At 41.4% G+C, this 25104-nt stretch overlaps 1 protein-coding gene across 4 annotated transcripts in view; it reads right to left on the reverse strand.

Moving 5' to 3' along the window:
• The window catches only part of TNC (tenascin C), a 222745-nt gene extending 198234 nt beyond the window's left edge, over window positions 1–24511 (reverse strand). For 3 of the 4 annotated variants that reach the window (XM_030207149.1, XM_030207147.1, XM_030207146.1), the window contains exon 1: window positions 24301–24511. The gene's annotated coding sequence lies outside the window, so the exon portion shown is untranslated. The remainder of the gene's footprint in view (window positions 1–24300) is intronic. The other variant, XM_030207150.1, reaches the window with a different exon arrangement.
• Between the last annotated feature and the right edge of the window lie 593 nt (window positions 24512–25104).

Genomic DNA, 25104 nt, shown 5'->3' on the forward strand with positions numbered 1-25104 from the left:
CCTTTGCTGTGCCTCTGACACCCTTTTTTATTTATTTATTTATTTATTTATTTATTTAGATTTTGGAGTGGCCTAGTGGTTAGGGTGGTGGACTTTGATCTAGGAGAACTGAGGAACTGAGTTTGATTCCCACTTCAGGCACAGGCAGCTCCTTGTGACTCTGGGCAAGTCACTTAACCCTCCATTGCCCCATGTAAGCCGCATTGAGCCTGCCATGAGTGAGAAAATCGCGGGCTACAAATGTAACAACAAAAAAAAAGTAACAGCAGTGGGATTTGAACTGGCCATCTCTAGGTTGCAAGACCAGTGCTTTAACCACTAGGCCACTCCTCCATGCCACTCTACCCCCTTGAAATTTGGTCATCCCTGTGGGGGAGAGGGACAGTATGCAGGTCCCTGGGGGGGAGGTATGTGTGTGTCAGTGGAGGCATAACAAAGGCATGAACGTCCTTCTTTCAAACATTTTGGACATCCTCAACTGCCCCCCACAGGGATGGCCAAATTTCAAGAAAGTGGAGTAGAGTGGCCTAGTGGTTAGAGCACTGGTTTTGTAATCTAGAGGTGGCTGGTTCAAATCCTACTGCTGCTACTTGTGATCCAAAATCCAAATAAACAGACAGGGTGTCAGAGGCATAGCAAACATGTCCTTCTCACAAACATTCACATTTTGGACTTCCTCAACTGCCATCGCTTCCCCTCCTTAGGAAGGAAATCGTGTGCAAATGAGCTAACAGCTAGCAGCTCATTTGCATGCAATTTCCTTCATGCATGCCCATTCCTTTCCAGATCGGTAAGGGAGGACTTTTCCATTCAGTTAGTGGGACCAGTGCATTACAAATGCTGGCTCCTCCCACGACCAAATGGCTTGGATTTGGTCGTTTCTGAGATGGGTGTCCTCGCTTTCCATTATCGCCGAAAACCGGGGACGACCATCTATAAGGTCGACCTAAATTTCATGATTTGGGTGTCCCCGACCGTATTATCGAAACAAAAGATGGACGTCCATCTTGTTTCGATAGTATGGGTTGCCCCTCCCCTTTACAGGGCCATCCTTAGAGATGGGCACCCCCATTCGATTATCCCCCTCCAGGGAACCTGCCTGCCCCAAGTACAATATTGAAGTACCCCCCACCCCCACTGGCAGCAGTGCAGTTGGAAGACTACTGCTCAGCTTACAGAAAATGCTACTGGTACTCAGATAAATTCCAGGAGCTCCAAGTGCCCATGCAGTGCTGGTACCCAGTTAGGGGCTGGCACTGGCTATCTCGGCATATATCAGTCCCATGTGGTCAGCATCTTCAAAAATCGCCGGCTGCCAGTGGCTGAATATTAGGTGATTAGTCCATACAGTGATGCCAGTTTCTCTGATGTTCTTGTGCAGGTCTAGTGTCATTATGAAAATGTCTTCCTTGTAAGAAACAAAACTTAAAATTTACATCTAGTGCACTATAGTTGACTTCTTTTTCAGATTTAAGTGTTATCAGAAGCTGTTTCTATTTCCTTATAACATATAGAAAAGAAAGTAAAGAGAGAGAACCTGTTTCTTTTTCTTCTGTCTCGGGGGCATTGTGTTTCTAAGTAAGCAGTGCCCCCTATTACTCCAAAAGAATGGAGCTTCAGAGGACTTGTATGTGATGGATGGTTGAATTGAGACTTGGCAATGCTAACCTCCGCTTCCCAGGAATAAGATGAAAAAACAAAAAGATGCTGTCTATTCACACACTCTGAGATGATCTGGAAGGGATGTTTAGAAACTTGGCAGTGTCTCAGACTAGCAAGATGGAAACCCCAGCGGCTACACAATTACAGATCTGTGGACCTGAGGAAATTCTCAACGCCTCCATTAAATTCGAAATGAATTGATCTTTTCATCACACTTAATAAATAAACTCAAAATAATGCATATTTCTGCATAACAGAATATAAATGACATTTGGCCTTCATGTTATCCTGCTGTGTTCTAAGTGGCTCATAGGGGCAGGGTTTTGCTGAGAAGTAGAATTACTGTCAATGAGGCCTTTGAGAGAAAAAAAAAACGTGTAAAGAAAGCCCTCGTTACAAAGATCCGTACATGTAATTACAGTGAAATGTGACTTTTGTCATAGCAGGACTAGACAAAGGTCACTTTCTCAGCTAGTTATTGTTAGTAGACTAGAAAACACAAATCTATTTTTTTCTGTGGTCACAGTTAATTTAATGAGGTTTTGCCTCAGAAAACAATACCAGGTGAAATTAAGCTCCCTCAAACCTTATCAGGCCCACCTTATAACTTCAGGGGCTTTATTTTCTGGAATAACGCTTAGTTTTTAACTTGTACCATATGTGGAAAATGCACCACATGATATATTTCATTTGCTGAACAGGAAGGATTGCTTCAGTTGGCTGTGAAACTGGAACAAGAAATAGACTTATTTGTGAAAACCGCATGGATTTACAGAAATCTTTGCTACTTGTTAGAATTCCAGCTTCTATTTTTATCTTGCATAGAGGTGTACAAGTTCAAGCCTCAAGGGCCACAGATAGATCAGGGTTTCAGGCCCTAATGCAGAGGTTCCTGATATACAAATGCAGCCACATGGGGTGTGGGCAGTCCATTAGTGTGTTTTGCCCACCTAGACTGTATGAGTTCATAAAAAAACAAAAAGGAGAAGCAATAAATGCCTATCCAGTTACATTTGGGTGAACCAAGTTTCAGGGAGATTGAGTGACCTGTGCAATGATACAGAACAGCCACCTGCTCTTGACTCAGGATACATATTTTTTAAATTTTACTTTTTGACTTGTGGTTCAAAGTCTGACCACTAGAAGATTTTATTTTCAGAAGCGCGTAACAGACACGCACCAAGGGGGCATTTGGCGCATGTAGGCCATCACCGCACAGTTACCGCATGAGGCTTTACCACTAGGTCAATGGCTAGCAGTAAGATCTCAGACCCAAAATGGACACCCATCCATTTCTGGTAAAAATTTAAAAAGGCCTTTTGTACAGGCACGCTAAAAAATGGATCGGTGCGCGCCCAACACCCCCGCCTACACTACCGCAAGCCATTTTTCAGCACACCTTTGTAAAAAGACCCCTAGGTCTATTTTGGAAGAGCTGTGCTTGTGAAAAAATCTATTGAATGAGGCCCATTGTCTTTAGATCAACAGAGTACAGAAGATGTTCCATAATAGTAGGTTTGCATTTCTATGCCAATCATCAAGAGCAACATATTAATTGACCATAGATCCTAGATTGTTTTCTGTAGCCAGATCCATGTTGTGGAATTACGCCTTATCACTGGTTTGCCACTGTTTAGGAGGGGTTTGAAGACATCCAGGAGGCCTTTTGTTGAATTGTTGTTGCTTTCTTTCTGTTGTATTGTGTTGATTTTATGTGTGTTCATTGTAACCAGCTTACATGTAATGGATAGGTGGGATATAAGCTTGATAAATAAATAAATTAACGTGGAGCAATTTTATAACTGGTTGCCCATATGTATGCACCACTGACGCATTTAAATGTATACAATACTAGCATTGTTGTAAGTGTACACTTACACATAAGTGGCAGAAGGGCTACTAAGCACTATTCTGTAAGGGCATGCCTAAGTAACATAGCACGTAAGCAAAGGGGCATTCATATGGGTAGATCATGAGAGAGGCATGTGCAAGGCTGTCCGTTACACATGCTCCTGTTGTATTTACGCAACTGCATTTATGCCAGGTCTATGGCGTACATGTATGTGCGCTGTTGCTGCATTACATTGTATAATATAATCCAGGCACCAAAATATCATTATACATTAGGTTCTCACTAAACTGGAGAAAATATTTCTTCACTCAATGTGTAATTCATTGCCAAAGAATGTGGTAAAAGCAGTTAGAATAGCAGGGTTTAAAAAAAGGTTTGGAAAATTTCCTAATAGAAAAGTCCATAAGCCATTATTACGATGGACTTTGGAAAATCCACTGCTTATTTCTAGGATGAGCAGCATAAAATCTGTTTTATTGTTCTGGGATTTTGCCAGGTACTTGTGACCTGGATTGGTCACTATTGGAAACAGGTTACTGGGCTTGATGGACCTTCAGTCTGTCCCAGTATGGCAATACTTATGTTCTTATGTGGATTTGGGTACCAAAATGTGGGAACTCACTTACAGAATTGTCCCCATCCCCCTCATTCTATAACATGGCACCTAAAGTTATGTATATTACACCAAAAATACTGGGGATAAATTAAACCAACCATTCATATTCATAACCACTAATAAAATTAGTTACATTATTTAAATTGTGCTCAGTCCATATCCATTACACCCATAGCGTTCCCAAGGAAAGCATGTGGTAGTGTTTAGATGGAACCATCATAGCACAATCTATGTTCCACCTCCTCAAAGTGTATGCGCACACACCTGCTGTTATTTATAATGCAGCTTACAATTAACGATGTTTCAAACATTTAAGACCCAGATCTCATTGAATCAACTGTGCAATCTGAACATATACCCATTAGTTCTTATTATACCTCAAAACAGATAACTGCAGATATGTTATAAATCCCAGTTCTAAATAATACTCACTTATAATGCACATACAATTAGCTATGACTACTGAATTTTTCACATACCACAAATACATACTCAGTGAGCCAGAATATGTAAAGAAAAGAAATCACTTCCCTTAGGAACCCAGTGTGCTCGTGCAGGTGATTTAAAATCTCATCAAAGGTTCATTCGTGCTCTCCGATGGAGAGTTTATTCTCTATAGCAAAAAAGGTTTTTTTTTAACCTTTTTTGCTATAGAGAATAAACTCTCCATCGGGGTCAGCGCTTTTCAGCGCTTTCCGGCGCAACAACACATAATCGATTACAACACAGGAGAAAGTGTTTCTGTTGAAGCTAGCACTATTAGCGTTTTTTTTCGCCATAGCGAAGATCGTAGACAACCTCTCAGTGCCTTAAGGCAATCGTGTTTTGTCATCTGCACGTCATTGCATCAGTACATCGACCCCTGAAGCAGGCGCCTTTGTTGGCGCCGAAACACGGCCCGTGTCGGGTCATTGATTAATAAAGTACTCCTGTTGTCCTAGTTCTGAAGGCCCAGTGTTGCTTTTTTCTTCTGGTTTGTCTGACTGTATACTGTAGTGCCCTCTCTGTCTGTACTATTCTATAAATGACATGTACAACTTGCTTAATGCATAAATATAAGAAGGGAATTTACTGGGCAAGAGCACAGGCAGGACCAACATCTACACGAATGTTACATGATAATTTGCACATTTAAGTGTCCCACTTACCCCTGTTATTTATATGGTGTAAGTGGGTGTGCCTAAATTAAAGCACGTTGATTCCAATTTACCCTAGTATTCTGTTATGGAATCTTGAAGCCCAGATTCCATTATAGAATTAGCACTAAGAGTGCAGCATCTAGGCTATTATACTGTGGTGCCCAGTTATAGAATTACCCGTATAGTATATGTGCAATCATTCCTATGCATTGCATTGTAATAGTTCTCACTAGAACTATTTGTTAGTGACTCATGTTGTTACCAGAGGATATGGTCATGGCCAGTAGTACAGCTGGGTTACAGCTGGAGGGCAAGGCTATTAATAATTGTTAGACTGCTTTGCTTGGAAATGCTGTCTCTTATGAGCCAATGTCTCCAATGGGTTTGTTTTGTGCATACCATTAGTAATAAACCTTATTCTTAAGCCAAGGCTAATGCTTACCATAACATTTGCATTGTGTCAAAGAGAGCTTCCTTCAGGAGTTCACAGAATATAGTATGTAATGGAGGTAATTCTATAAATCCATGCCTCTTTTTAGGTCCTCTGATGGTGTGTGGTGAGAGCTCATTCTATATTGGCGCCTGGGTGCCCAGAGATAGAATACTATCCACCTTATAATTGAAAGAGAAAAACGCCTAGATTTCGACCCAAATCGGGAGATAGACGTTTATCTCGCAAAAACGAATAAATCGGTATAATTGAAAGCCGATTTTGGACGTTTTCAACTGCACTCCATCGCGGATGCGGACAAAGTTGATGGGGGCGTGTCAGAGGTGTGGCGAAGGTGGAACTGGGGCGTGGTTATCGGCCGAGGAGAGATGTACGTGTTAGGGCGATAATTGAAAAAATAAAGGCGTTTTTAGCGAACATTTAGGACACTTTTGTTGGACCCTTTTTTCACACGAACAGGTCCCAAAAATGTGCTCTAAATGACTAGATGACCATCGGAGGGAATCGGGGATGACCTCCCCTGACTCCCCCAGTGGTCACTAACCCCCTCCCACCACAAAAAAATGATATTTCACAACTTTTTATTTTCACCATCAAATGTCCCTGGCAGCAGTATGCAGGTCCCTGGAGCATTGTTAGGGGGTGCAGTGGACTTCAGGCAGGTGGACCTAGGCCCATCCCCCCTACCTGTTACAATTGTGCTGCTTAATGCTTATTAGTCGTCCAACCCCCCCCCAAACCCACTGTACCCACATGTAGGTGCCCCCCTTCACCCCTTAGGGCTATAGTAATGGTGTAGACTTGTGGGCAGTGGGTTTTGAGGGGGATTTGGGGGGCTCAACACACAAGGGAAGGGTGCTATGCACCTGGGAGCTCTTTTACCTTTTTTTTTGTTTTTGTAAAAGTGCCCCCTAGGGTGCCCGGTTGGTGTCCTGGCATGTGAGGGGGACCAGTGCACTATGAATCCTGGCCCCTCCTACGAACAAATGCCTTGGATTTATTCGTTTTTGAGCTGGGCGCTTTCATTTTCCATTATCGCTGAAAAACAAAAATGCCCAGCTCACAAATTGTCGAATAAAACATGGACGTCTATTTTTTGCGAAAATACGGTTTGGTCCGCCCCTTCACGGACCCGTTCTCGGAGATAAACGCCCATGGAGATAGACGTTTTCGTTCGATTATGCCCCTCCACGCAACCTAGTATCAGTGCATCTAAAATCTAGGTGCTTGCGGATACACAAGCCGTAGACCTGATTTAGCTTCAGGCACCTAAATACAGCAAGAATACGCATAACATACAGCATTCTGTAAGGAGCAGCACTGTTTATGTGAATACCAACTTTGCATTCATGTCATTTGCCACTTATGCACACCCTTACAGAATAGCACTTAACTGTTTTGCAGCCACTTACATATGAAAGTGTACACTTACCCATGAGCGTGCAGGTATTCTATATACTCATGCATGCAGTGGGTATCCAGTTATAGAATTACCTCCAATATCTATAGGCAACCTATCAAGTTGTGCTTGGAAATTGCTCTTACTCAGGCTTGTGGCACCTTGCATGATGAGAAATATTTTGAAATCTTTCTACCATGATTCCTTGATACTTGAGGATCTTGCTCTCCACAAAATTCACAGAATAATCAGCTTTTCTCCTTTACCATTAAGCCTACTTTTGTTGCATCAATCTTTTTTATTGGTCCAGTGATCACATTTTTTATTCTAGGTATCAAAGAGTAGACCTTCTGGACTTACCTGCTACAGTACTCAAAGCACTACAGCTAGTATATACTGCAATGGCTATCAATTGAGATGTGGTTATAAGTACATAAGTAATGCCACACTGGGAAAAGACCAAGGGTCCATTGAGCCCAGCATCCTGACTATGATCCTGTAAGATTGCAGTGATGGTGTTTAAATTGTTACATGACAAGTTCCCCAGAATATATCAAAGATTCAGTGGTTGCTTATCGACCAACATATGCATTGTGGTCTCATGTGTTCCTGCTTTTGGTCAAGTTTGTCTAGAAGGTGTTAGATAGTGTGCTTTCTATTATTATTTTTGTTCATACCTGACTTGAAAAAAGTAGGTCTGCCTTGCAAAGCTTGTCAAAAATCTATGAAGCTACTCCACTTTAAAGGTAATAAATAGAAAGAAAAATAAGATGATGCCTTTTTTTCATTGCACTAACACAGCACCTACCTACTTTTGGAATACCTTGCCTATTGGGTTATGGCATGACACTCAGTAGGGAATTCATCAAACAGCATTATGGTCTTAATGCACGTTAATGCGCATTAAGGGAATTATTGCACACTAAATGCTGAAAGACATTAGGAATAGAATGGGTTTTTCGCATTTAGTGCATGCTAATTCTTTTAAGGTGTCCTTTACAAAGCCATGCCAGTGATTTAGATCACAGTAAAAATCAGCTGGCAGTAAACACTAAGACACCCATTATATTCCTATGGGCATCTCAGCATTTACTGCCAGTCGATTTTTACCGCGAGCTAAAAGAGCTAGCACAGCTTTATAAAAGGCCCCCTTAATGCGTGTTAAGGCCATAACATTGCTTGATGAATTCACCTTTAGCTTTTGACTTTTAGAAAAAAAAATGATGATGGCTCCTTGCTAAATGTATTTTGTGATCGCTTGTTTTATTGTTCTATTTTGTCCATTATTTATGCTACATTGTACTATGCCTAGAAATTTAATTGGCAGAATATAAATCATTTAAGTAAATAAATAACAATTATGAAATGGTCTCCTTTTTAGAATCTGTTGGGTATTTCTTGAAAGTGACCCCAATTGGCTGCTGCTTGTGATAGGATGACAGGTTTGGCAGAACATTGGTCAGACCAAGTATGGGAATTCTTGTGTTCATACAAGTAAACTATTGTCAAAATCATCTCCTGTTCCAAGTTTGATATGATTTACACTGATTAACAATACTTGGGCCAATATTCAGCCAGGACAGTCAGCTTCTTTTAATTAAAATAGCAGCCACTGTGGCTGAATTAAATCTGGATATTCAGGAAGGGTATCTTGATAGTGACTGGCATCGAATATCTGGATTCAGAACTGACTGCTAGCACAGTCTGGATAGCAATAATATTTAGCCTGCTATCCTTCCAGGAGAGGTGGTAGAGTCAAAAACAGTAAGCAAATTCAAAGATGTGTGGGATAGACACAGGGGATGCCTAAATAGAAAGAGGTTGGAAACACAATATGGCTGTTGAGGTGTTATATTGGGCAAGAGTAGTAGGAACTAAGGCCAAAGCCGTATAGACTTCGACGGTGTGTGTGTCCTGCAAATGGTAAAAGACTGAAGGAAGATTTTCCAAATCCAGCAGGGGGGAACTAAGGCCGATGCCAAACAGACTTCTACAGTAGCATAGTAACATAGTAAATTACAACAGATAAAGACCTCTACAGTCCCTCCAGTCTGCCCAACAAGATAAACTCATTTTACATGGTATGTGATACTTTATACCCAAGTTTGATTTGTCCTTGCCATTCTCAGGGCACAGACCATAGAAGTCTGCCCAGCACTGTTCTTGTACTAAGTTCTGAAGCTAACATCGAAACCCCTTAAAATTTACACTCCAGCCCATCCATATCTATTCAGTCACGATCTGGGCGTAGAAGTCTGTCCAGCACCGGTTTTGCTTCCCAATTACCGGCGTCGTCACCTAAGCTCCACTAAGATTCCATGGATCCATTTCTTCTAAACAGGACTCCTTTGTGTTTATCCCATGCATGTTTGAATTACATTACCGTTTTCATCTCCACCACCTCTCGCAGTCTGTGTTCCACAAATGGCAAAAGACTGAGAGAGGATTCTCCAGCTCCAACGTTGGAGGAACTGAGGCTAATGTCAGACAAACAGATATGGTCTGTGTCCCACAAACAACAAAGGAACAGGTGAAGCTTTGGCAATGCCACTGTTGTAGATCACCTTATTTCACATGCTGGGAGTGAGGGTGCTGTGGAGCTCAGGGGGGAGGGGAAGACATCTTGACTGGTAAGTTGAATACTGTCAGCAATATGTGAGGATGACATATGGTTATAACCAAGACTCTATCATATGTAGCTACCTCTATGCCTGGCATGAAAGAGACTTGACGATCAGTGTTTAAGCATGGGTGACTGGGGCCCATATGGAGTTGTGGGTATGGCTCTGGTCACCTTGTTGGACAGACTGGATAGATCATGCAGGTCATTATCTTCCAGAGATAAAAGAAGTGGGAAAAGTAAACCAGGCTTATCCAAAGAACTGGGGCTGAATAAATAATTAATAATAAAATCAACACAGTTTATTAATGTTTCCTTAGAAATGACTCGACACATTTAGGTTGAAAAACAGAAGGCTTGAAATAGCAACATAAAGTTTTTGCTTCACTATTGCATCAGTGCTTATGCCAGTGCCTTACGGTTTGACACAACAGTCTTTTTTAAGACCAACTTTATGTTGCTATTTCAAGCCTTCTGTTTTTCAACCTAAATGTAAAATTAGACCATCAGTCTTTCCTTAAGACATAAGACTCCTGATGCAGGCCACCAGGCCGAAACACAAAGTTGTGTTGAGTCATTTCTAAGGAAACATTAATAAACTGTGTTGATTTTATTATTAATTATTTGTTTGGTCCCAGTTCTTTAGATAAGCCTGGTTTACTTTTCCCACTTCTTTTATCTCTGTTTGCTGCCCCGTGGGATCTATTGAGTTCTCCACGTACATGGATCCTTTTTAGCTTTTGGTCATTATCTTCCATCATTTACTATGTTACTGTTTTATATTTGCATGGGCAGTGAGCCTAGTATGTAATAACACTTACCCTTGTAAGTATTCTTATAGCATACCAGTGTAACACTGGTGCACCTAAATGAGGGTGTGCGCATTTACACCAGACAGTAAGCACAAAACTTTGCCATATGTCAGTAAAAGGGGCCCTTTGAAAGTAAACATATAGAATGTATAGAATGTGAATGTATAGAAGGACAGAAAATAAATATATGAGAATAAGACAAAAAGGAAAGTGAATTATGAAATAGCCATGATTGATGAAGTTAGTAATATTTCTATTTAACAAAACAGGATGTCTGGCAGTCTCACAGTCTGGATAAGTTTATTCAAACCAGAAAAATTCACCAGCAGCCAATGATCTATGACTTATTTTCATTATATATCTTAAAATAAGCTGGACTTGAAAGGAAAAGTATTTGCCTGCACAGAAAAAAAATTCTATGCATTATAAGAATTATTTGTGCTACCTGCAGACAATATTTAGAAAATATGATTACCCTTCCAAGTCTCTTTAAATTTGATTGGTTAACTTTGCTGATAATGGATATATAAGGCTCAACTCAACCATATGCATTTAGTTAAATTTTCTGACAGAAAGTTGTCAGGTCCACCAAATAAAAATGATCATGTGCTAGGCTTAAAAAGACATGGTTCAGAGACTCTTGGACAAACTAAATCAGCCCCCTTTACTCAGGATTTAGGCAGATCTTTAATATGTGACCTTCCTTATCCCTTTTTCAGATATGTTCAGTTACTCTCTTTACAGCACCAGAATTTAGAATAAGAGGGTGGAAATATACTGAACGTGATCACCCATGATGCTAGGTTGCACTAAGAACAGGAAGTCAAAATGTTAGTCTAACCTACATTTCAATCACTGCAACATACCCCAAGCCACTTACACAGCTCAATTTCATTAGAAGTAATGAGGAAAAAGGAAAAAGCAACAAATGAAACATTTTTCGTTCTTGATTTATGTCATAGTTAAAAATAATGCTATACAAAAAAGAAAAAGATGTGCTCACATTCATTTATGCAGAAATCCTGAAGTACTGCAAGGCTGCTGTTAGAGGTCGCAGCAGCCATTTTGGACTGCAGGCCAGCACCGGACAGGAGCGAGTGGGCATTACTCTTGCCCAATTTTCCCCCTAAGAACTTCTCCAGATAGGCCTGAGAGGGCCTAAGGAAGTGGTGGAGGAATGGGGCCTGAGGCAGCCTTATATTTTCTTTTGCAGGCGAGAGGAGGATCTCAATTTGGGGAAGTTGCCAGACCCCTATTTGAGTTTAAACAGGCACCGACCGATATTCAGACCGGAGCTTAGCTGAACTCAGCGCATAAAGTTAGGACTGCTCTTTTTCTGTCCTAACTTTATGCACTTACCTAACTGGTTAGCAGCCTGAATATCGTCACTAACAGCTGAGGCCATGCTCTGCCCAATCTCTGCCTTCGGCCCACTCCTAACCTTGCCGGCTAGGAGTTGGATGTTCAGTGGTACTGTCGAGTTATCTGTCACTGAATATTGCCAGTTAGTCCCAAGCAATTTAAATGGCCCAATATATCTTATGTGATAATATAAATGTATAATAATAAAGCATAGGAGGTAATTCTGTAAAATTGGTGCTAACATTTATATGCTTATTACATGTATAAATGTTTGAATAATGGCATATAGGCTTGTGTAAATACCAAAATTATGCCTAAATAATATTCAGTAAGGATGTACATATCTTGCATAGCATGCATTTTACAGGTGGGCGTATATGTAGATGAAATCTGAGAGCATCATGGATGGAACTCTAAGCTAGGCGTGTATCTCTGGCATTTAGACACAAGCACTGACACAAGCTTGAACCTACATTATAAGCATGTATCTCACCTGTTACACTAATATTCGATAATGGAAAGTAGGACTCTACCTTTCCTTATATAATGGACACTTAAATATAGGTGTCCTGTTACAGAATTATCACATATGAGGGTCATTAACTAATAGCGCTGGCTAATGCTTTGTGCAGATAATGCATGATAATGTTGTTAGCATATTCTGTTGGTAAATAATCCTCATTAAGGGCAAATTTATAACTGTGTATGTAAAGCCACTGAATACCAGCACTTTCATGGGTAAGTGTACAATTATGTGCATCAATGGCAGCATTCTTTAAGGGCATGCATAAGTCACGTTCCCCCTCATTCTGGGGCCTTTTACTAAACTGCGGTAAAAGGGGGCCTGCGCTAGCTCAGTGCTGAGACCCCCTGTCTTTTTTTCTTAAAAATAAATGGCCGTGTATTAAGTGATCCACTTGCCACGTGGCTATTTTGGAGGGGGGGGGGGAGGAAGCACTTACCACCACCCCTTGAGGTGGCAGTACAGGCTCCTGAACTAACCCTGTGGTAACCAGGCAGCGTGCAGTGCTGCCCAATTTCCACCGGGTAAGCACTGGCAGTTGTTCTGTATTGGCATGCAGCAAGCCTGTTGCTGTGCGCCAACCCTTTAGTAAAAGGGCTCGTCAATAACTTGGTACCTATTAAGTGCAACGGGTGAATTCTATATTACTGTACACTGCCTTGGGTGAATCTTTTCATAAAGGCAGTTAATAAAGCCCAATAAATAAATAAATACATAAATACAGTGCAAAAAAAAAATCATTGTTCAAAAAAGCGTTATTCTAAAAGCCATTCTTAAAGTTAGGCATGGTTTATAGTTTATAGAATAGCGCTTATGCCCAGGAATCATGTCTAACTGAAATGTGGTGCAAATATACGTGCCTAAATTAGGCGTGTTTCTCCTTTATTCCAAAACTATGTGCATTAATTTTAGGAATGCCCCCATTCCACCCACCACCCTCTCATTTCCATGCTCCCTTTTTGAACTCACGTGTAAAATTTAGGCCTTTATCTCATGCCTAAATTTGCATTCATATATTCCAATTAAATATAATTAGTGCCAATACTTGCTTGTTAGCAAACCAATTATCAATGCTAATTAGCTCGTTATTCAATTAAATTGACAGAATTAGGGGGAAAGTGTCTGCATAAGTTATAGAATACTAGCACTTTTGAGCATCAGAGGTGCCAATAATTAGCAGTTATGTGCACACGTACTGGTGCAATTCTGTAATATAATAAGGTTGCCAAAATTTAGGTGTTGGCATGATGCATGCTGAGAATGAATTTTATAACAGCAATTGTGTGAACAACTGCCACTATAGAATACTAGCATAAGTCTGCATTTACACACCTATCTTTAGGTGTGAACACTTACACCATAAATGCCTGTGCCTAACAGTAACCAGTTAGGTGTGTACACGATAGTATTCTATAACCTGTGCAAGTAAGTGCCTGGCATGCCCTGACCACTGTTTCCTCTAAGTTGAGCACTAGTCCTTCACCTATATTTCTGCCAGTAGGGAGGCGCTGTTTCACTATCACATTTCCAATAAAGAGGGACAGGCAAGCTCTACAGAACTCCAGAGAACCTTCATGTCCCTAGTGACTAAAAACACAACATTGAAGCACTATCCACAACTGACCATAATGCAGTTGGAGGACTCCTGTGCAGCTTAGGGTGAGCAGTGGCCCTGATCCGTTCATGCCCTTCCCAGATCCTTAACCCTTGAAGTTGTGCATGGGAATCAGTGTGCACAATTTATAGAATAGCGACTAATAGCAGTTAAGCAAGTAACTACTAATTGGTGCCAATAAGTGCCAATTAAGACCAATTATAGCCAGTAATTAGCTGTTAACGGAAATTGGGTGGCTTAGCCGGTGGGGGGAGGTGGGGCTAGTGGTTGGGAGGCGGGGCTAGTGCTGGGCAGACTTCTATGGTCTGTGCCCTGAAAATGGCAGATACAAATCAAAGTCAGATATACACATAAAGTAGCACATATGAGTTTATCTTGTTGGGCACACTGGATGGACCGTACAGGTCTTTCTCTGCCGTCATCTACTATGCTACTATCCTGCTTATTTTCAGAGGAGATGGCCGGCCATCTTCCGACACACATCGGGAGATGGCCAGCCATCTCCTAAACCCGGCCAAATCGGTATAATCTAAAGCCGATTTTGGCCGGATCCAACTGCTTTCCGTCACAGAGCCAGCCAAAGTTAAAGGAGGCGTGTTGGCAGGGTACGGAAGGTGGGATGGGGGCATGGCTATGAGATGGCCGGCTTCGGGTGATAATGGAAAAAAGAAGGCTGGCTCTAACGAGCACTTGGCCGGCTTCAATTGGTCCATTTATTTTTAGGACTAAGCCTAAAAAAAGTGCCCCAATTGACCAGATGACCACCGGAGGGAATAGGGGATCACCTCCCCTTACTCCCCCAGTGGTCACCAACCACCTTCTACCCCCAAAAAATTAAAAATCATATTTTTTTGCCAGCCTCAAATGTCATACCCAGCTCCATGACAGCAGTATGCAAGTCCCTGGAGGAGTTTTTAGTGGGTGCAGTGCAATTCAGGCAGGTGGACCCAGGCCCATCCTCCCCTACCTGTTACACTTGTGGTGGTAAATCGGAGCCCTCCAACCCCCCCAAACCCACTGTACCCACATGTAGGTGCCCCCTTCATCACTAAGGGCTATGGTAGTGGTGTACAGTTGTGGGGAGTGGGTTTTGGGGGGATTTGGGGGCTCAGTACACAAGGTAAGAGAGGTATGCACCTGGTAACAATTTTTGAAGTCCACTGCAGTGCCCCCTAGGGTGCCCGGTTGGTGTCCTGGCATGTGAGGGGGACCAGTGCACTACAAATGGTTTCTCCCATGACCAAATGCCTTGGATTTGGCCGGATTTGAGATGGCCGCCATTAGTTTCCATTATTGCTGAATACCAATGCCGGCCACCTCTAAAGCCGGCCCAAATGTTGAGATTTGGCCGGCTCTGACCGTATTATCGAAACAAAAGATGGCCGGCCATCTTGTTTTGATAATACGGTCGGGATGCCACTTTACAGTTTGATTATGCCCCCACATGTTACTTTACAGTCGTATTGATTTGTTACACATGAAACTCATCTTATTTTATAACTTGCGTGCACAAATTTACATGTCAGTTGGAAATTTTGATCATGCAAGTTTATAGAATTAGGGAGTTAGGACTAGATTCTATATATATCATGCTTACAAAATCAGTACTGAAATGAAATTCACCTAAGTGTATTCTATAAAGTATATATGCCTTAATTTAGGCATACTTTATAGAATAAGCCTTAATTTCCATGTGGTATATAGAATATGCCAAGCGCTACTCCGCATGACTATATTTAGTCGTGAACAGTTATGTCATGTAAAACAGTGTAAATCCCAAAGCCTAAATTATGCGTGGATGGGGTGTATTCTGTAACAATGCACATAGGGATCCTTTTACCAAGCTGTGGGGAAAATGGCCCTGCGGTAGCGGTGGGGAACATTTTTCTCACTTATCAGGGCCCTTTATCCCACTGCAGGTAAAAAGCTCCTAAAAAGTGGCCATGCGGTAAGATTATTTGGAGAGCACTTACCGCCACCCATTGACTTGGTGGTAAGGACTTCTGCGGTAAGCTGACGATAACACACGGTGCTGTCTGATTACTGCTTGGTTAGCACCACCGCAGATAAAAAAAATTAAAGCTGCATTAAAGTAGGTGTCTAATGCTGCAGCACATACTGCGCGATGAACATACATTTAGAACAAACGCATGACTAATTAAGAGATAGCATATCCAGAGGATGGCTTTCTGTGTTATAGACATCAGCATAAGCAGGAGGTCTGTTTCCTCGACAAAGCCTACACGGCAAAACGGGACCCCGTTGGAAGAAAGACTAGAATCAGCACTTCATGCTTCATGTTGGAAGTCTAAGATAAGTGCTCTATGCTTATGTTTTCTAATTTAAATACTAGATGAATAAATTGGGAGGTTTGTTTAAGCCGATGAAGATTTCACCCCGTGAGTCATAAGACAAGTAAACTTAGACCGGGGATACAGAGGTTTTTTTCCTCCTTAAAATACACACAACGATATTACCACACTATTTATAAACCACTTTGGTATTTGATAGTTTTACTTATATAGTGGTTTAGTCCTCAATAGAGAGTTAAGTTTGGGCATGACCATTTACACCATTAGAAACATGGTGCAAATGTACGCGACCCCCCCTCATTCTACAACAATGCATGTAGATGTTAGGAACTTCCCCTGTTCCACTCCTGACCCTCCCATTTCCGCTCCCCCTTTTTGAACTTGCATGTAAATTCTAGGCACGGATCCCGCGTATATATATTTCATTTCAATCTAATTATTCAATTAAATTGCATGTGCAAAGTGGGCACATGCCCAAATTTGCAATTACAATTTTTAGCAACTTTTATAGAATTCGAGGGACAGTTTATAAATGCAAAGGTGTGGTCACATGGTCAGAACATTGGAAGGGCATGGGTGGTGTTGCAACTTATGCATGTGTCTTTGTCCTATTTACTCAACCACAGTTATACCAGGTCTATGACTGGTGAAACTGTGGATGGATAAATATTAGGTGCATTGATCTCAGGTAAAACATTTTATTGCCATTATAGAATATGCTCTCCGTGCAGCATGGAAGTGCCTAAAAGGGAATTGCCTCCATGCATTTTATGGTATTTTACAGATCCTGTAGAAACGCAGTTGCCCATGTTTTAGTTGATGGCATTTTGAGAGTTAAATAATGTGGATGTATATAGAATATATATGGATGTGTGTAAGAAAGAAAGCTGTAGTGAATTTGTAAATTAAATGAAAGTGAACTTAAATGAGAACAATTGAAATAGTATGCATTGAGCTGTCATTGTTCTTTGCCATTGTTTTATTCTCTTTAACGATACAGGGACTTGTTTTAATTTAACGCCTCATAATGTAACCATAATTATGTTGTAACAAATTGTACTTCCATCAATACAATGTATTGTAAGCCACAATGAACCCGCAAATAGGTGGGAAAATGTGGGATACAAATGCAATAAATAAATAAATTACAGTAGGCCAAAGAGTCTTAAAAAGACTAAAAGTCAATGAAGGTAAATGGCATCAACCCTTTATTGCAGAAAAAAAGCACTAAGGGGTCCTTTTTCTATGGTGCACTGAAAAATGGCTTGCGGTAGTGTAGGCGTGGGTCTTGGGCGCACAATGATCCATTTTTCGGCTCGCCTGTAAAAAAAGGCCTTTTTTACATTTTTGCCGAAAATGGACGTGAGGCAAAATCAAAATTGCCATGTGTCCATTCTGGATCTGCAACCTTATCACCAGCCATTGACCTAATGGTAAAGTCTCACATGGTAACCAGGTGGTAATGACCTACGTGTGTCAAATACCACTTGGCGCATGTCCGAAACGCAAGTCCAAAAATAAAAATTATTTTTTGGCCACACATATCAAACGTGTGCCAAAAATGAAATTACACAAGAGCCATGTGGTAACCGGATGGTAACGCCATTTTGGGCATGAGTACACACTTACGCAGCTTAGTAAAAGGGGCCCTTTGAGCCTTCAAAATAGCATGTAAAAGGGGTCCGCTTCCTCCTCTTGGATGGAGCCACATTGAGCCTGAACATAGGTGGGATAATGTGGGATACAAATGCAATAAAAATAAATAATTAATTCTTCATAACAAAAAGGTACAGCCTTCTTAATATAGTCGTCAAAAGAAAAAGGTACAGTCCTCATAAGATAATCTTCAAAAGAAAAAAAAGGTACAGTCCAGGTCCCAAAATCCCTCAGCAAACGCTCAGCTCCTCAAGACCTCAGGTCTTCTATTAGGGCATTAGCTTTCCCTCCCCACTCCTTCAGAAGGGTTTAGTAAGAGTTCAGCACACTTCCAATATAGCACAACAGTTCAGAACAAATCTTCATGGACAGTCTTTGCACATCAAACCAATACCACATATCACCTGCCTTTTCACAGCACAGAGGGAACCCTGTAAGGAGAAGGGTTGGCAGTTTCTTCCACCTCTCAGCACCATGCCCGGTGTGGCCTCCTCCACTGCCTTCAAGTGCTGGGCAGAGCAACCTTTCAATTCTCCCACTCCATGGTAGCTGGCTTCTCTGCCTTAGGCAGCTCTAGTGGCAGGCTACTTCCTTCCTCCATATACTCCATGGAATCTTTCTCTCCGTTTGTCTCCCCTCTCTCCTGGTGACTAAGAGCCTCCAGGAAATCTGCTCTCCCCTTCTCACAGCTGGGGGGAATTATATACTGATGGCGAAGCCAGGGAAACTGAGCTTCATCCTTCCCTCGGCCTCTAGTAAGGAAGGGAGTAACAGGCTCACCCTGCCTCGAGCCATTGCTCCCCCTGCTGGGACTGGAAATTCATTCCATCTTTTTAGGACTACTCTCCGCACTCATTCTTGCAAGGACTTCTGGGACCCGTAGTTCTGGGCTCAACTGCTTCACTGGGGAATCTCTGGGGCTTGTCTTGTCACAAGCGACACAGATCCTTTTAATCATGTAGTTTGAACACCAGTCTTGTATTAATGACCTGACATGGGCCGTGTGTCAGCACACGGTGCCTGCATCAGGGGTCAATGGGTTATTCTTGAACAATTCTTTCCAATCAGAACAATTCTGATTGGAAAGAACTGATGCAAAAAACGGAGATGCCTCCTTGCACAATGCACACTGAGTGTAGTTCCCTACTTCTCACAATCAGAAGCGAAACAGTCCTTCATAATCCATATCCCTATTTTGAAGGATCTTAGTGCCTTTTTCCTGCTGTTTTGGACTTTGTCTTGTACTTCGTACCCTCTCTCTGTGTGCTTTTTCACCAACCCTTTACAAGCAGCTTTTGTAAGGGAAACTTTATCTGATATTTAGAAAGAGGGGAGGGCCTTAACATTTTTATTTGGGGTTTTCTTATAGAGAAAAAAGGCTATTGTTATTTGACCTTTTTTTTTGCAAGCATTACATTTTTTAAATATTGAATTCACTTCCATAGGAAGAATTGGAGATGCACAAATGTGACAGCGGTTCTGGCTCCATCTTATGCAGACTTAAATAAACATATCCAGGTTTGGTGGCAGCTGGGGAAAATGAAAGCATGCATGCTTTTGCATGAATCAGTACTTGTGGGTTTATCTGTGGATGGAGTGGTGGTCATTAAGAGTCTCTGGTGGCTCTGCCATCTGCACGCTGTGTGTAACAATGCTAATTTCCAACTGTTTCCTGAATATCTGCTTTTACCACAATTATTTTTTCTACTTTGCCCTCCAAAACCATAGAGATTTTGGGGAAATCGAGTCATCTGCTGCCTTGTATATATTTTGCAAATTCAGCCAAAATCCAAGTTCCTCAGCAAGGATTCCAGCAGTACAATATTACATTGGGTAGAAGATTTCTTTTGCCCATTATCCCCTGATCTCTTTCTGCATTTTCATTCAGAACTGCTGCTTCTTGCTATGAAGTAGCTATACCAGCCAATTAACCAACTAGGCATGCCACAGGGCTTGCCTTTGTCAGGGACTGGCTCATCTTCATCCAATATAACAGGTATGTGCTGGGCAGTGAACATGCACTAGCCTTATGGTTACAGGATTAAGAACCGGAACTCTTAAAGCCTGTTCTCAAGGGGAGCATAGAGGCTGAAATGAATGAACAGAGAAACTGGAGTATGAATAGCAGGTTGCTATGGATCATGAATCTAATTGGAGAGGGAAGGAGGGTCCTCGCAGGATCTCCTAACTACAAACACATGCATGCACACACATATTCTCTTTGAGTTTGTAGTGGAATCAGTGATTTCAAGGGTAGGTGTAGGCACAGCAGGAGTATAGTGGAGGGGGGGGGGGTGAAGAACTGCATGAGAAACCATCAAGGGATATTTGGAACCAGTCTTTACTTTAAATTCAGTTTTATTTCAATTAAAAGATGAGAATTTACCCATAATTGGTTATTCTTCCTCTGGTATGTTAAGCAGCTACATAAAAAGCATGCTTTTCACGTATGTTTGCACTATAGGCAGCTCTGCTGCAAAACACAGAGGCAATATGTGAATTACCATAACAAAGGACACTCAAATCACAGACAATTTGCTGCAGCTGTAAACCTCAAATTTTCTGTGAATTTCTCAGCTGATTCTTGCCTGAAACCTCAAACTTTAAACAAACCTTGATGACATTTAATTAGCACCGGGATACTATGCAACACATTCTGTTAGCCTTTTAATTCATTTACATTTCTACTGTAATGTGCAAAACCACATATACTGCATGAAACTCTTTCATTATGTGCCCCTATTAGCATACAAGAAGTAAATCTATAAAGCAGGTGCTAACATTTAAATGTGGATTACACTGTAAATGTTTAGAATACTATGACATACACACGTATATGCCAGAATTCTGCCTAAATCTGGAAATATGTGCATATCATACATAGCACACATTTGACACATAGAAGGAACTGGGCGGAGCATGGGTGGGACACCCACTTATGCACATACCTTGTAGAATGCTCTTAGTTGTGTGTATATATCTCATAACTAGGTACAAGTACTTATCCCAGTTTATGGCCACTGTTCCCTCTAAGCGAAGCAGGAGTCCTCCACCTTTAGTCCTGCCAGTGGGGGGCACTGTTTCACTATCAAGCTTTCATTAGTGAGAGACAGGCAAGCTGTGTATAACTCTAGGGAACCTGCCTGTCCCTAGTGATAGAAAACAAAATATTGAAGCCTCACCCCCACACACACTAGCAGTAATGCAGTTGGAGGACACCCGCTCAGCTTAGAGGGAACAGTGCGTATGGCTAGTGTTTGCTCGTGCCTAAACCCATAGAGGTGCTTATACCTAGTTGCACTATTATTCTATAAAGAAAAGTAGGTGTCTATATTCTTTTTTAGAATGGGCTCTATCAAGCACACCCCAGGCACCTCTTTCTAGATGCCTCTTTATAGAAATACCCTTCACATGTACAAGTGCCAGATGCTTTTTCTTCTACAGGGGACTAAAATCTTACCTCAACATGACATTTGGAAAGTTTCTCTTTTACCTGTTATGAAGTACACTGTCCCTCTCTTTCAATAATATGGCACTTACATTTACACACTGAGGGCTAGATTCTATATATGGTGCCTGGAAAATCTATGTGGAAAACATTTCTGCTTAAGCGTATTCTATAAAATTTCTGCACGGTTTATAGAATACACTCACGCCGATCCGTGACTATGTTTAGTCTCGAGGAATTACGCCAAGGAAAACCTGGTGTAAATATCGGCGCCTAAGTTAGGCACAGAGCAGGTATATTCTATAATTGTGCGTGTAACTTTTTGGAATGCCCATGGACTGCCTATTCTACGCCCATGGCCTTGCCCTCTTTGTGGCAGCATACATTAGAATTTATTCGCACCACCTTATAGAATGCTCTTAGTGAATTCTGTACGTAAGTTCAAAATTAATACCAATTAGTGCTGATAATTGCTCATTACCATACAATTAACAGCACTGATTGGCTTGTTAACCAATTAGGTTATGAGCATTGTTATGGAATACACTTAGATTTCTGTGCAGATATCTATGCACGAAATATAGAATCTGAAATCTATGCATGATATATAGAACCTGGGGATGAGTGCACATGTAAATTTATACACTATTGGTATTTACATGGGTAAGCGCTAGCTGAGTGCTCAGCAATGTGATGTGTACAATTTGCTTACCACCAGATTCTATAAATGGTGGCTAAAGTTGGCACATGGAAATCTGCACAATTAAGTTGTGTGTGCAACTTAATTAATAAGATAATCAGCACCGATAATTGGCCACTAACAAGCAATTATCGGCACTAATTGACACTAATTATAATTTATGTGCACACCTTTCTAAGCTTATTCAGTAAAGTGGTGCATGCAAATTTTAATGTGCGGATCACAAAAAAGGGCATGGGCATGGGAGGGCATGGGCGGGTCATGAACGTTCCTAAAAATTATGCGCACTGTTTCTGAATATGCCTGATCTGTGCCTAAATCAGACATGGTCATTTAACCAGGTTTTAGTAGGCATAAATGACTGCACCTACATTTTAGTTGCTGGGCGGCTGCTGCACATATTCTATAAACCAAGCCTAACTTTAGGCGAGGTTTATAGAACAGCTCTAAGCATGATTTTTTTTCAGCCTTGATTTTTTTTGTGCCATATATAGAATCTAGCCCTTACTGTGTAAATCCAAGGGGGTGTTCACAGGGGAGGAACATGAGCAAGGCATGAGCAGGATCAATAATTATGCATGCAATTTACAGAATACTGTAAGTTATATGCTAAATTGCTACACTTCAGCACGCCCACTTACACCTGCCATTCACACCTAAATGTAGATACATTGATGTCCATTCACCCAAGTATTCTATAATGGAATCTTTGTGCACAGATTCCATTATAGAATTCATACTCAGGGCACACAATCTAGGCACTCAATTGTGGTGCCCAGTTATAGAATTGCCCCATGCGTTTGCTAGGAGTTTGTTTCTCTCTTTCTCTCTTCTACCCTCAAAGCTGCCTGTCATACAGAATTACCATCTCTTTTACCCCGAAGCAGTGTCGAACAGCAACGGGACCTGAGATAGTAAGGAACCTGCTGAAAGAATCAAATTACCCTTTAGCAATTTTCCAGTGCACTCATATCAGATTAATATGAGCTTGGAAAGTATATTCAGCGGTAGCCTAACAAGAACCTTAGCTATCACAATAAAAAGGAACAGCTGATAGCTGTCAGCTCTGCTAAATGCAGGCATGCAATGAAACTTGAGAAAAGAATAACTGTTAAAACAATACAGTTAATGGTCAGAAGACTACAGCCTCCACTCCAATGTGATAGCCAAGCTCCGGCACAGCGGAAAAGATTAAGTTACGGTTGCACATCCCCTACTAAGAACCACAGCTCGGTGCCGGATGAGGCTGCAAACGCTTTAACATTTATGATAATCGATTCACAAGGTAGTTAGCTACCACCACTTTGTTAAGCTGTGAAATAAAATTCAGATGCATGAAGGGAGGTAATGCAAACACAGTCCATATACTGAGCAGTTGGTCTAGTGCACAAAGCAGGCAGTTGGGCTGCGGATTACAACCCAATACCCCCCCCCCCCCCCCAAAGAAAACAACCCCAGAACAAAAAATCAAAATACATAACTGGCACTTAACCTAAGCAAATACTTTTGGTTGTACTGTTGTAAACAATATACATTTAAACAATGCGAACATTTTAATTCTAAAACACCTATTCTAATTGTCCAGTAATTAGATAGCAATCAACCATTTTTGCCCCCACTCACACTGGCACAGGCTTTTTGCCACTTTATTCTCCATTATCAAACAAAAACAATAGGTGTAGCAATCCTCTCCCCCCCCCCCCCCCCCGATAAATGCAGGAACTTTGGGGCAAACGGTATTCTTCTCAAGGTCAAACACTTTCTGACACCTGAAAACTGACTCTTCCCTACATTAGCATCAAGGATAGCCCCCAGTACCAGAAATAAATCCAAGGCAACCAAGAAAAGTCCTAGTTCAATTCCTCACCCACGTCCATCATACTCTTGGGTTATTGAGGTTTTCTTTTGTCTGCAAACAGAAGAAAATGCTCTGCACCCGACTGTTTTACAGAAGTCCATATCATATACCTGACATTGAATATTTGCTGCAGTATACAAGATGCAAACTGAATGAAACAGAGTTACACAGAATAAAATTATGTTGCAATTCACAGAACAAAATTGTTGCAAATTAAAAGTCTGCCCTTCTCCCCTGTTCAAACCAATGAATGCAATTAACACATCAAATCTTACCTCACAGGTTTGATATGGATAAGATCCGATAGTGGTTAACCTCCATTGAATGAATATTTAAGAAACTAATGACCAAATGCCCTCCCACTTTGTTGCTGTCTTTTCCCCCCTTTCGTCAAAACTTAGTAAACTTGGAATGATGTGCAGCAGTGCATGTGAGAGACAGCGCCGCTTGACAGTAAGGCAAACTGTGGTCAACCCAGTCAGCTTTTGCAGGCTTTATATACTGTAGCTGCTGTGCTTTGAGTGCTGATGCCTGGCTCCTTCCCCTGAAACGGAAAGCCTCCAAGGCAGCCTATCCACTTTTCATTAAAGGAACAGCCCTCCTTACTGGAGCTGCTGGTGCTTGTGAGCAAGCCGCCCAGACGCAGGCTCGGGCACAAAAAGGTATTTGCATACCATGTATGGCTGTAAAGAGAGAAAAGAAAGCGAAATCCCTGTTCTTCTCCAGAGAACAAAATGAGTCACAAGAAAGTGACAGAGTCTGCAGAAATAGAATTCCTCTTTGGATTTTTAATTTTTGGATCTGATTACTCGCCTCTCCAAACCGGAGCCAAGCTTTTAAATTCAATTATGTGGAGCAGAAGCTTAAGACAGAGAAGGTGATGAGTTACCTAAAGGATGTTCAACGATTCTAAACTCTACTGTTGCTAGTCTTAAAACGAACTAATATAGGGAGGGGTGATTTTCAGTGGAGCTGCAAGTGGATTTGGAATGGAAAACTCCATGCAGATGCCAGTGCCGTGGGCGAAAAGAGGAGAATCAGGTGCAGGGACTTCAACATTAAATCCTAAGATGTATTTT

The sequence above is a fragment of the Microcaecilia unicolor genome, chromosome 6 (assembly GCF_901765095.1).
Source record: "Microcaecilia unicolor chromosome 6, aMicUni1.1, whole genome shotgun sequence".
Classification (NCBI taxonomy): Eukaryota; Metazoa; Chordata; class Amphibia; order Gymnophiona; family Siphonopidae; genus Microcaecilia; species Microcaecilia unicolor.